This window comes from Alexandromys fortis, unplaced genomic scaffold, assembly GCF_014885135.2.
Source record: "Alexandromys fortis isolate MF-2015 unplaced genomic scaffold, M_Fortis_MF-2015_v1.1 scaffold_156, whole genome shotgun sequence".
Classification (NCBI taxonomy): Eukaryota; Metazoa; Chordata; class Mammalia; order Rodentia; family Cricetidae; genus Alexandromys; species Alexandromys fortis.
The window spans coordinates 1862774-1875991 of NW_026068028.1; the positions used below are offsets into that span (position 1 = coordinate 1862774).

The 13218-nt window shown below is 48.6% G+C and overlaps 1 long non-coding RNA gene across 1 annotated transcript; it reads right to left on the minus strand.

Moving 5' to 3' along the window:
* Positions 1-336: 336 nt before the first annotated feature.
* On the minus strand, positions 337-4938 carry LOC126515007 (uncharacterized). The gene is made up of 2 exons (XR_007595724.1): positions 3746-4938; positions 337-2093 (listed from the first exon to the last, which is right to left on the minus strand). It is a non-coding gene; the product is annotated as an uncharacterized lncRNA (long non-coding RNA).
* Between the last annotated feature and the right edge of the window lie 8280 nt (positions 4939-13218).

The window sequence follows — 13218 nt, forward strand, 5'->3', positions numbered from 1 at the left end:
AGTTTAAGGCCAGCCTGGTTTACAGAGCGAGTTCCAGAACAGCCAGAACTACACAAAGAAACCCTGTCTCAAAAAAACAGAACCAACCAAACAAAAAAGAAACACATAGTACCAAGCCTATGTAAAAGTAGATCAACATGGTTGTCTATCAGCAACCCCATGGGTGTGTTCTGCTCCATAATGGTCCCTTTGGTCATTGTCCATGCTGACCCCCTGAGAATATGTTGTCCTACCCTTTGCAATAAACCCTGGCTATTTTCTACATCACGCTCTGTTTCTCTTTCCAATTTTTTCCGTGAAGCTCACAGGCCTGGGGATGAAGGGGTTACAGTAGGAGATGCCAGGGATGGTACCAAGGTCCGTAACAAAAGATGTTCTAGTAGGATTTAACACTACTCCCTTACACCAATATCTGTGTGATGGTGTGAAAACACATTGGTTTTTGTGTTCCCCAGAGCCAGTCTCCAACCCTCCACCAACACTTTAAATTGCTAGCATCTTTTATGTATCAATGAGATGCCTAGTGGCTAGGGGGTCTCACAGCTGGTCATCAGAAAAACCAAGGTACCCTGAGAGGGTTGGGAACTTCAGTCCCGAGTTCTATTGACCCCTGATGGTCAGTGTTGCAACCAATCAGGCCTATGAAATGACACTTTCATAAAAGCCGGAAGGGACTGGGTTGCGGGACCTTTCAAGAGATGAACACGTGGAGGGACTTGAGGGTGAAGTGTCCAGAGAGGTTCTGCCCGCCCTTCCCACATGTCTTCCTCAGTGCACTCCTCCCACCTGGCTGGTCATCTGGAGCAAACATTTCTCTGAGCTCCGCGAATGTTCTCCAGCAAAGGAATCAAGCCTGTTGATGAGGCTATGGGAACTGGATTACAGCGCACTCTGAAACCCGGGTGGCTGCTGTTTGTGACTGACATCAGGTACGGAGGACAGTCTGTGGGAATGGCCTCTCCGTCTGCTGGCTTCGATGCTGTCAAGATGATCCTTCTCTTTCGGGGATCCAGGTTGGCGTTCTGCATCATTCCCTTAGTCTGCATGGCTGCTGAGTTCTCGGGTCTGGCTCTCCTGATATGATGTTAATACACGTGCATTTACTTCATCTAAATTCCTTTGGAAAATTTGTGGCTTGCCCCCTTTTATTTTAGGAATAAACGGTGCATCAGTCTGCGCCTACAGGTGGTGCTGGGTGGACAGCGTTGTTCATGTGCTGTCACCAAGGTGCAGGGACATCCTACCTCTGTGCCTGCACTCAGAGTGGAGTCAAATGCTGCTGTCAAATGAAGTCTCCCAGGGCAAGGCACAGCCTGAAAAACCTTTGTGAAAACCTTTGTTTTCACAGTGTGGAGTACCTTGGATCAGAGAGCAGCCTGATCTCAATAGTTAGGGCCATAGGGTTAAACCTGTCTTCATCTGTGGCTCAGGATTTCCACAGCAGAAAGATTTTCAGCTTGGAAACCGCATTTCACTTTGTCCTGTTCTATTAGTCCAAGCAAGGCAAGGCTAGCCTGGATGTAAGGGGGTGTGGGGAGAGCTACACTTCTGCTTCTAGGTAGTTGGAGGTGCACACGTCAAGGGCTTTGTTTGCTTGTCTGAGGCGCAGTCTCATTCAGTCCAGGCTGGCTTCGAATTCTCCATATAGTCAAAGATGGTCTCGAACTGGTGCTCCTGCCTCCACTTTCCAACCATATGTGGTTCATCAGCATTTTCTACAGTTGACCTGAAAAACCGCTTATTTGGCAAACAGTTACTCTCTGTGGTGCACTATGCTAGATGCATGCTCTTTGCTCTTCACGGGAGACAGACACACAACTCGCTAGGGCACAGGTGTTAAGCACAGCACAGCCTAGGGGGATATGTGTGGAAGGAGAGACAGGGTTGGCGTAATTCCGCTCCCCCTGCTACCAACCACACGAATGAGCTCGGTTATCATCTTCCGCTGCCATCACAGGCCGCCACACGACACGGGAAGCTCCCCGACGCAAACTCACGTGAGAGCAAAGGAGGGTGTCTGCCAGAATAAACAGCATGCTGGGGTGTCACGGGCTTCAGTGTGATCAGTCCATGCGAACCGCTCATGGCGTCACCTTACACACACATAAAAGGGAAAACGAGAATCTCTAGTCATCTCCGAGAAAACAATCATTATTCTAGGCTTATACACACATTGACAAGCATATGAAAGGAATATATCTCTTTGATGTTATCACAGATATGGAGTCTGGCTGCTTTGGATGTCAGCCTCGCCTGGCCTGGCGTCTCAAAGCAACTAGAGAGGAGGCTGGGGAAGGTGTGAGTGCATGGTGTGTGTGTGTGTGTGTGTGAGAGAGAGAGAGAGAGAGAGAGAGAGAAGTGTGTGAGAGTGTGTGTGTATGAGAGAAGTGTGTTTGTGAATTGTGTGTATGAGTGTGTGTATGTGAGTGTATGTCATGTGTGTATGAGAGAGAAGTGTGGTGTGTGTGAGAGTGTGTATATGTATAGGTATGTGAGTGTGTATAAGAGAAATGTGTGTGAGTGTGTAAGAAAAGTGTGTGTATGAATGAGTGTGTATGAGGTGTGTGTGTGCATGAGAGAAGTATGTATAGGAGAGAGGAAAGCATCTTTTCCTCTCTGAGGACAGAACACAGATGTTGGCTTCCTTTCTGTTTTGCGTTGATTACACAAAGACCCTGGAGCCCCACCCCACCCCCCTGCAGGGAGAAAGCCCGTGCAGTAGCTTGGAGTGGAATCTGGGAGAAGCACCTGTCTCCTGACCCTGCATCTTCAATGGCAGCCCTTGTGGGGGCAAAAAGCCTGACCACAGCCTGTGTCACCCAGAACGCAACTGTCCCTTCCCTTTGAGCAATACACAGCATCTCCGGCATCACGGCAGAGACACCCAGGGATGACCTTGTCTTGTCCTGGTCCTCGTGTGGTCCGTGAGCACAGAGGTAAGGCAGAGGAAGAGACTGGTGAAGAGGGGTCCAGGTGGCATCATCTTAGCCTGTGAAGTGTGTCGTGGGTGTGCATGTATGAGTGAGTGTGTGTATACATGCATGTGTGGGCGCATGCCTTGTAGTTCAGGAGCGCGGGCTTTGAGTCTAATAGCAATACCACTTGGGAAGGAGGGTAATTTGGGGCAAGTCACTTAACCTTGCCCTTCTCTGCTTCCTTACCTATAAGATGGGGCTAATCACTGTGTATTCTGTAGGGCTGTGAGCTTGGGTATAGCGTGCCTCAGCTGTTTAGCACGTGATCGTTACTAAACAGCAGCCATGCTTCATTAAGCCAAGCCCAGGTGCTCGAGTGTGGAGAAGAGCGCCAGCTGTCCTAACCTCCAGGAGCCTCTCTGCTTGGGTTCTCACCCTCGATGTTCACTCTCTCCCTCCCGCCCTCACTCGCACCGTCTAGAGGGGCTCCAGCTCCACAGACAGAAGGAGTTTATAGAAGGGGACACGGTTTATATTATCTTCAAGCGCAACATAGCTCCCTTGGCCATGAGAGTCATGTCCCCGGTATAGTTTGGGCAGAGTCAGTCTTCAGGGATATACAGAACGGGTCAGGTGGGAGGGTAGCCACTGGCTTTGCGGGCCTCTGGATGCATAATTAGGGCAACTGCCCACTGCTCAGGCTGCTGGCTCAGAATGGGTCCACATGTCTGACTTGCCCTTCCTTGTCTTCCTCTGGATTTTCTCACCCCTGAGAAAACCCATACTTGTTTTTCCTATTTCCACTAGCAATCAGGACTGGAGGCGCCCACCTTAATAACAGGCTTGGGGAAATAAATGTTCCTCTTCTTTCTCTCTCATCTCAAGTTTTTTGAGGCAGGGTCTCTATCCCACACTGGTCTCGAACTCCTCATGTAGCCAAAGATGTTCCCAGGCTTTTTGGTCCCCCAGCCTGGATCCTGGATCCTGGGATTATAGACATTCGTCACCATGCTAAGTTTTTTACAGACCTGAGCCTCAAAACCAGCATCTCATGTATGCTAGGCAAGCATTTCACCAACTAAGCTACATCCCTAACCTCACTCTTTGGTTTTTAAATTGCAAAGAGCATTGTTTTCCTTTATGATAGAAGGATTACAAATGAGGGTTAAGATCTAGAGTCACATATATTGAAGATTAATCCTGGTTTTGTAGGCAACACAGCTCACCCAGCAAATCACACAGTGTGACTTCTACTAACTGATGTTTCCTAAGCTCTGAGCTTGCCAGTGAGTCTTCGGGCCATAGTATGCCAGGAAGCAGTGACTGCCAGAGTTCAGTGCTTGAATGTTCCCGTCATTTTCTCTCCCCGTCAGACTTTTAGGAAGTACCTGGAATCCGAAGTCCATCTTCCCAAACTCAGATGTTCAGATGGCTGAGTCCAAGTGACTGGGTCTGTCTCCTGGGTACCTATCACGTCACGTCCTGGCTCAGTTTATCTCCTGTGTACCCATCACGTCACGCCCTGGCTGGGTCTATCTCCTGGGTACCCATCACGTCACGTCCTGGCTGGGTCTATCTCCTGGGTACCCATCACGTCACGCCCTGGCTGGGTCTATCTCCTGGGTACCCGTCATCTCTCCCTCCCTTGCAGAAATATTTGGAGCACTGGCTCTCCTGTAGCCTCACTGACCCTTAGCCGACACCTGGGCTCACCTTGCTCCTGAAAACCAAGACAGGCTTTGGTGGAGCCTCAATCTCAGCTTTCCAAGCCTGACACCAGACTTTGGCTCCTGCTCTTTGTTAGCTAGTAGAATTCTATGTAGTTCTACTCCAGTGTTGACCTCAATGAGGGTTATTCCTCCTTTATCTTCAGGCCTCCACCAAACATCACCCACAGAAGCATGGCCTATAACTGTGTGTATTAGTTACTATTCGCATTGCTCTGACAAAAAAGCCTAACAAAGGTAAGTTAAGAAAAGAAGGAGGCTGGAGAGATGGTTCAGGGGTTAAGAGCACCAGCTGCTCTTCCAGAGAACCCAGGTTCATTTCCCAGCACCCACATGGTGGCTCACAACCATCTAGAATGAGATCTGGTGCTCTCTTATGGCCTGCAGGCAGACATGCAGGCAGAAAACCTGTATACATAATAAAGAATTTTTTTTTAAAAGGAGAACCAAGTGGTGTCATGATTTCCTTTCTTTTTTTGCAAAAAAAAAAAAAAAAAAAAAACAAACCCAGTTTATTTAACTGTATGTGCATTGGTGTATGTGCATTGGTGTGAAGGTGTCAGATCCCCTGGAATTGGAGTTATAGACAGGTGTGAGCTGCCATGTGGGTGCTGGGAACTGAACTCCTGGAAGAGCAGCCATCTAACTGCTGAGCCATCTCTCCAGCCCATGATTTCCTTTCTTAATGATTGAACATGCTTGAAACCTACACGTGAAGACTTCCCTCATTTCCTTAGTGACTGGCTGTGGAGGCCTCACTCACTCAGTCCCTCACTGATGCTGGGCTTCTTCTCTATGGTCTCATCTTTGATCAAAGGTTTGAAGTCCCCCTATGGCTTTCTTTCTCTTTTCCCCTGACAGTACCAGGGCATTTTCCACACCCCAGTGAGAAACTTACGAGGGTTATTCGCTCTCAGGCTCTGCGCCCAGACTCCCTTCATTTTCGCTATTATCTTTTTTAAATGCCGTGGCAGGGCAGCAGGCAGGATGGGGGAATTAGGTCTAATTAAGCCTGTTGGCTCCCTCCAAGCTAAGGCTTGTCATTTATTTTTGGAGATAAAATGTTGGTATTCTTGGTACTTTTCCCTCTCCTAAAGACTTTTCACCACAACATCTGGATGCCGGAGCAAAATACACAGAGTTCAAAGGTCAGTCTCTGAAGTACGATAGGTTGTTCACATTCTCTCAGTATTCCTGAAGAGACTCATGCAGGTCACTTGTCCCGTCTCTCGGTTTTCCTGCCTGGAATCGACACAGAGTCTGTAACCTTCAATGCCAGCGACCATTGTTCTGTTGACTGTTAGGGAAACTAGAGGCCGGGCATCCTCCGGGTCGAAGAGGCTTTTGTTTCTGTCAACAGCATCTTACCAGACTTCCTTCCTGTGGAGGTGCAGGGATGTGTGTGGCCTGGGAATGCCCAGGGGAGCGTGCCACTCAGGCGGGTGGATTTGAGTCAGGGTTCTTTTTTGGTTCTAAGTGACAGATGCCCGCAGTCGAGCCTAAGCTGAAGGGATTTATTGGCTTTGTTGGAGCTGTCGCAGAGTACATTGTGGAGGTAGAGGGAGGTGGCTGGGATCTCAGCTTCAGGGACAGCTGGATTTAGAGACCTGAATGCATCAGTGTGGTCCAGACACAGACATCACTGTTCCATGCCAGTGGGCTCCTTCGAGTGAGTGTGTATGTGTGTGGTGGGAGGGGGGCAGAGACAGTAACTGTCACCCCTTAGGCATGGTCTATCTTAGTTTTGGGGTCAGGATCTGTGACTGGCTTGGAGCTTGCTAAGTGGGTTAGACTGACTGGCCAGCAAGCTCCAGGAGCCCTCCACTCCCCCCCCCCCTCTCTGCCTCCCTAGTGCTAGAATTACAAGTGTGTACCATCATGCCTGCCTTTTAATCTGTAGGTTCTGGATGCTTGCATGCCAAACCCTTTACCAGGTGAAGCATCTCTCTGCAGCATACTTGTCAAGGGCTTTCTTTATGGTCAGCCAGTCGGTGATGAGCAGCCTCGGGGAACACGCCTGCATCTCTGTGCTGGCTCCCACCTGCTGTAACTTCTCTATTCATGTGCCTCTAGACCCTGGGACAAACTTCTGTGGGTGTCAGCCCCACGAGTACCCACAAGTCTATCTTAGCCACGGCCTCCTTGGTCTAGAGCACCTCTCACTCTGAGCCCACTTTACAGATCTACCCTGTCTGTGGCGAGATGAAGTGATGGCTGCCAGCCTCCTAGGGTAGCGGCTTGGAAATATTAGAAGCTATCTATGTGCTCACTGAGGAGGTGGCTCACACTGTTAGCATTCAGCTACCATAACCTGTGGTCTGGCACCTACTTCTTGGTGAGGAGGGGCCTTTTACCTTCAGCCCCGCATCCTCATCCCTCCAGCCCCGCATCCTCATCCCTCCAGCCCCACATCCTCGTCCCTCCAGCCCCACATTCTCATCCTTACCATCAACTCTTCATGTGTCATGTGAAGCAGTTGCTGGTTCTCTTCAAGAAGAGAAGACTGAGCTAAAGTTGGTGTCTGTCCTTCCTCTCCTGTTTGGGGAGTCTCAGCCTCCTGACTCATCTAACTAAATTCTAATGTCACTGTCCCTCCTCTGTGACCCATCCCAGTAGCTCTGACCACTTTCCAGCCCTCGGGTCACCTTGCTTCTGACCAGCATCTCCCTGGCTCCCCACTTCTTGTTCGGTAGCTTTTACTTCCCTCACCACCACACCCCTGAATAATCTGACCTTGGAAGCTAAACAGGGTCAGGTTTGTTAGTATTTGAATGGGAGATGACCTGGGAATAGCTGGTGCTATATACTTAAAAGGAAGGAAGGAAGGAAAGAAATAAGAAAGAAAAAAAGAAAGTGTGGTTTAAACTAAAACCCAGGAGCTATACCCATAGCTCAATTTTAATTTCTTAAGATTTACTTGTTTTAATTTATGCTCATGAGTGTTTTTCCTGAATGTTTGTGCACCATGTGCATACAGAGGTCAGAGGAGGGCATTAACTCCTCTAAATCTGTTGTGACAGTTGTGAGCCATCATGTGGATGCTGGGAATCAAACCTGGGTTCTCTGCAAGAGCAGCAAGTGCTCTGCTGAGCCATCTCTCCAGCTGCTACAACTCCTAGTTCAAAAGGTGTTCCTTGTGTTTGTTTCTTCTTCCTTCGCTGTGACAAAATATCCAACAAAGTCACTTCGGGGAGTGTGACAATCTTGGTTGCCAGCTTGACTGGATCTGGAACCAACTAAAATGCAAAACTGGGCAATTTGTTAACAGGAGACTGACTAATCTTGATTAGATCCTTTGAAGCAGGGAGACTCGCTCTCAGTGTGGGTAGCACCCTCTGGTGGCAGCCTCGATAATAGGACCTGGAAGAAGGAAACTGCTTTGGGCCCAGAAGGTGGCAAGTCCTTCTACTCTGTCACCGCTGCCTCCTTTGCTGTTACAGAACTGATTTCTTTGGGTTTCTAGCATAGGTTGAAGACCAGCAGCTCTGCAGGAATCCTTCAAGCCTAGCACCAGGTTGGAACTGCTGAGACACCCAGCCTCATGGGCCGGGCAGCTCTCAGGTTCTCCTCCTCACCAGTGTGAGACAGCAATTGTTTAACTATCTGGACCATATTGTGTGAGCCAGTCTAATAAACCTCCTTTTACCACAGGCATATTCAGCCTCTCAATTCTGTTCCACATGGAGGAAGGGTTTCTTTGGCTTACAGTTCTTGGGGATACAGTCACACAGACAGCATGGTGGCTGAAGCAAGAGGTCATGTTGCGGCCACAGTCACAAGTCAGAGAGCAATGAATGCTCTCCTTAATTTCTCCTTTTTATTCAGCCCAGGACCCCAGCCCATGGGATGCTGCTGCCCATGTTTAGGGTGGGCCCCCCACCTCAACTAATGTAATCTAGACAACCCCCTACAGACATGCCTGGAGATTTACTTCATGGTGGCTCTAAATCCCATCAAGTTGGCAATCAAGGTTAATTATCTCATTCATTAGCTGCAGGGGTTGGTTGGGGAGCCCTGCCCCAGGCCCCAGGAGCAGCTTTATGATTGGGCTAAAGCAGAAGCTTTGGTGTGTGAATGTGTACAGAGCAGGCTGGGGCTAGACATCAACTGATTGTCGAAGGTCCGGAGTCCAGCTGGAAAAGCAGCCTGGCTTGCAGAGTAAACACCAAATCTCGAGCATATGCTCTGGGCGCTCTAGATGTTCTACAGGCACAGGTAGAACATTCTTGATCAAGAGCCAGGCAGGGCAGTACACGCCTGCAGTCCCAGCACTCAGGAGCTAGAGACAGGAGGATCATGAATTTGGAACCAGCTTGGGTTATAGAGCAAGGCTTTCTGTCATTGTTGTTGCTGCTTGTTGTTAATATAAAGTTAGCTGCAAAATGCTGGCCATTGCTATGGCTTAAAAACAAACAAAACTGAAACTGAGAAGTCCTAGCTGGCCTAGAACTCACTATGTAGACCAAGCTGACCTAGAACTCACTATGTAGATCAGGCTAGCCTCGAACTCACAGAGCTATACCTGCCTCTGCCTCCTGAATGCTGGGATTAAAGATGTGTGCCATCATGCCTGGATGTTATAGCATTTTATACATCTATACCACTGTGCTTTGTTCTAGTTCATCACCCTCGTTTCTGCTCTCACCTGCCTAATAGTCCGTGACTCCTCTCTAAGAATCCCCTTTTCCAGTTCCATCCCTTTATCTTTTCCCTCTCTCTCCCTTAAAAGCTCATCCTTTCCTCCATGGCTCCATGGTCTGCTTTCTACTTTGTTGCCCCACCCACACATATGTGGGGGGGGGGTACAGGGCTGGAGAGATGGCTCAGGTGTTAAAAGCACTTACTGTTTTTCCAGAAAACCTGAGTTCAGTTCCCAGCACTGAGTGACTCTGTAACTCCAGCTTCAGGAGGCTCAACACTATCTTCTGGCCTCTGTGAGCACCTGCACACATGTGCACACCTTACCTCAACAAACGCACATAATAAACACTGAACTACATCGTAATAAGATAAAAAAAAAAGCATGGCGGTTGTTTTTCTGAGCATGGCAAGCAAGCCTATGTCTTTCCAGAAAACGAAGACATAGAGAAGAAAAGGAGGGGGAGGGAAAGGAGGAGGAGGCAAGCTTAGAGAATGCACCTGCAATGAATACATACCTTTTCCATGTAATTATCATCTAGATGATTTGGCAACTGTTTAACTACTCCAATTGTGTGCGGTGGTTTAAAGTATAGAGGAGGATGTGCCTGGGTTGTAGGCAAATACTGTGCCATCTTATGTAAGACAATCGTACATCTAGGGACCTGAGAAGCCTCTGGAACCAGCCCGCAGGAGGACTGAGGGACAGTGGTACAGATGACTGAGCTTGGGGACCTTGCAGATGGACTCCAGCGTTCTGAAGTCGAGAGCACTCACTCCTCTGTGGGTCCTGGGGTTCTCAGTCAGCACCCACTAAATGCACAGTCCTTGGTGAGAATGAGGATGGCACCTTCCAGGTTCGGAAGCAGTTCTCACCTGGCCTGGCCTGCCTTTCTTGGGGACAAGACGACAAGAATGCATCCCTCTCCAGAGTCTGTGTTTCCAGGGGAGAGCTTTGGCAGACAGGAGAGCCAATGGGGCCAAAGAATGTGCAAATCTCACCATCCAGGGTGCCAGCCACCTCCTGAGCTCCGTGGCTCTGAGACAGGAGGCCCCAGGGAAGGCAGGAAAGAGTCACCCTGTTCCAGACTACGTTTTCCAGCTGCTTTAGCCTTGGAATTCTCAGCTTGCGCTCTGCCCTCCCCTGCCCTCATTTAAATGCTGTGTTTGCCCTTCCTGTGCTTTTTCCTGATCAGATCTCTCTTAGCAGACCCACACGCATTCTCCTAGTCAAGGATGGCACCTGGAAAGTGACAGACGAGGGACACCTGGCATCGGTTCATCACAGCTGTTTGCTGGGAAGTGCCCCGGACTCCAGGCTGTTGTCTGGGCAGACTGACACTTGTCTCTGACAATGGACCAGAAAAGAGATTGTGAGATGAATTTTGCATGTGACAACTTTTATGACAATGTTACCCTGAGAAATTAAATATAGATGATCCTCTCTCATTTATTTTTACCTTGACCAGTGAATCGCAGCACGGCCAGCTTACCAATGCACGCTTAGAGAAGCAGGCTTAGACTTCAGATTTCAGAACTGGCAATGGAGGGGCCAGGACTGCACAAAAGGGGGATTCTGAGGCTCTTTCAGGATGACACCAACCTTCCTGGGCACAGGGAAAGACAGAAGGGGACTCTGGAGGCCTGGCTTCTGGTCAAGTTCACCACCCCCGCTGTGATCGTTCAAAAATCAATTAACCTCTGGGCCAGGGGGCTGGGATTGAATACTGATTCCCGAGGCCGTGGGTTCCACACCTAGCCCTCTGGATTTTGGCATCCCTGGGGAATTGCTCCTCAGTGATGGAGGAAGGTCATTGGTTAATTATAATAAAGAAACTTCTTGGCCCTCATAGCTTAGAACATAGGTGGGTGGAATAAACAGAACAGAATGCTGGGAGGAAGAGGAAGTGAGGTAAGACGCCTCAGACAGAGGCCATGCTCCCCTCTCCCGGGCAGACGTGATCGATGAAGCTCCGACCCAGGATGGACGTAGGCTAGAATCTTCCTGTTAAGCGCACCTTGGGGTGCTACACACATTATTAGAAATGGGCTAGTCCAGGTGCGAGAGTTAGCCAAGAAGAGGCTAGATATAATGGGCCAAGCAGTGTTTAAAAGAATACAATTTGTGTGTTGTTATTTCTGGTGTAAAGCTAGCCGTGTGGGAGCCGGGCGGGACGAACACAGCCCGCAGCTCCCACAACACCTCAGACCTTCAGAGAGTAGGGGCATGACGTTAGATAATATCCCATCTCTCAATTATAAAGTTGCCGTTTGCTTCTCGTCTTTATCCCTTTCAGCTAAGGTGAGCCTTGGTCCACCTCATCCCTCTGCCTCTAACATCTCAGTTCTATTGTTTGATCCCCACTTTTGACAAAGACAAGGAATGGCTGGGGTCCAGAGAGAGTCTCACTGCCATTTGGCATGTCACACCTGTTTGTCTCAATGGCTAGTACCTACTTTTTTTTTTTTTTTTGTTTTTTCGAGACAGGGTTTCTCTGTAGCTTTGGAGCCTGTCCTGGAACTCCCTTTGTAGACCAGGCTGGCCTCGAACTCACAGAGATCTGCCTGCCTCTGCCTCCCAAGTGCTGGGATTACAGGCATGTACCACCACCACCCAGCCCTCAAGTACCTACTTTTGTGTGGGAACGATGTTAGATTTTCTGCATTGTCAGAGATGGCAAAAGATTTCTTTTCTGCTTTTAAATATTTATTTATTATGTGGTGTGTGTGCGTGTTGTATGAGACTGCCCTCTGAACCTGAACCAGACTGCCTTCATCTTCATCAGATATAAAAAGATCATCACAGTGGGGCCAGCGGGCTGCTGACATTTCCTCAGAGAGGGTGGAGAGCATCATGGGACCCACCCATGAGTGTCCAGACACTCTTCTGAACTAGTTGTTTGCATGTCTGTCCTGGTTATACATGGGCTCAGGATCTTGGAAAGGGCTGGAAAATATAAGTGTGGGGGGGGGGAGACTAAATAAGGGGCACTCTATCTACCCAGCCACAGGGGAGTCACCGTGATAAGCGAAAACTTTCAAGGATGGCAGTTTAAGGCCACCTGTGCTCCTAATCTCTTACCTGCTGTTCTACAAGTACATCTAATAAGTTCACTGGATCCCCAGATTGAACTCTGTACCTTGTTTTATCATTGGGATTTTAGGAGAAGGGGTAGACACTTTACAATCTCCTCTAGGGAAGGAATTTTAGTATCAGTATGTGTTGGCTAGGGAGCGCTACCCCATGTCTGTGGAAGTCAGGGCCAACTTGCAGGAGTTGGTTCTCTCCTTCCAACCTGTCAGTTCTGGGAATCGAACTCAGATCATTGGGCTTGGCAGCAAGTGTCTTTACCTGACTAGTAAATTTTTCTTTTGAACGAAATATATTGAAGTAACTTATTTATAGAGAGATGTTAATTTTGAAAATGGCACTTAGATCCTGCTAGGAAATATGGCATTTGCTTGTGTGTGTGGTCACACAACTCACCTTCCAGAACCACAGGTTCCCATCTATGGATTTAACCAACCTCCGACTAAAAGTGTCAGAGACAGCAATTGCCTCTTTACTTAACACGGAGCCTTTTCTCCTTGCCAGTATTCCCTAAGCAATACAGTGTGACAGCCATTTGCATAGTACGCACATTACACTAGATATAAGTAACCTAGCGATGATTAAAGTTTGTTGAAGGATGTATGTAGGTTATATGCAAATACTACATCATTTTGTACAAGGGATGTGAGCATCTGGCTTTTGGTACTCGAGAGAGCAGTGCCATCAATTCCCTTCCAACACTGAGGGAACATTGTATGTGTAGTTGGAGATATTAACATGTCTTCCTTCCTTCCTTCCTTCCTTCCTTCCTTCCTTCCTTCCTTCCTTCCTTCCTTCCTTCCTCCCTCCCTCCCTCCCTCCCTCTCTCCCTCCCTCCCTCCCACTT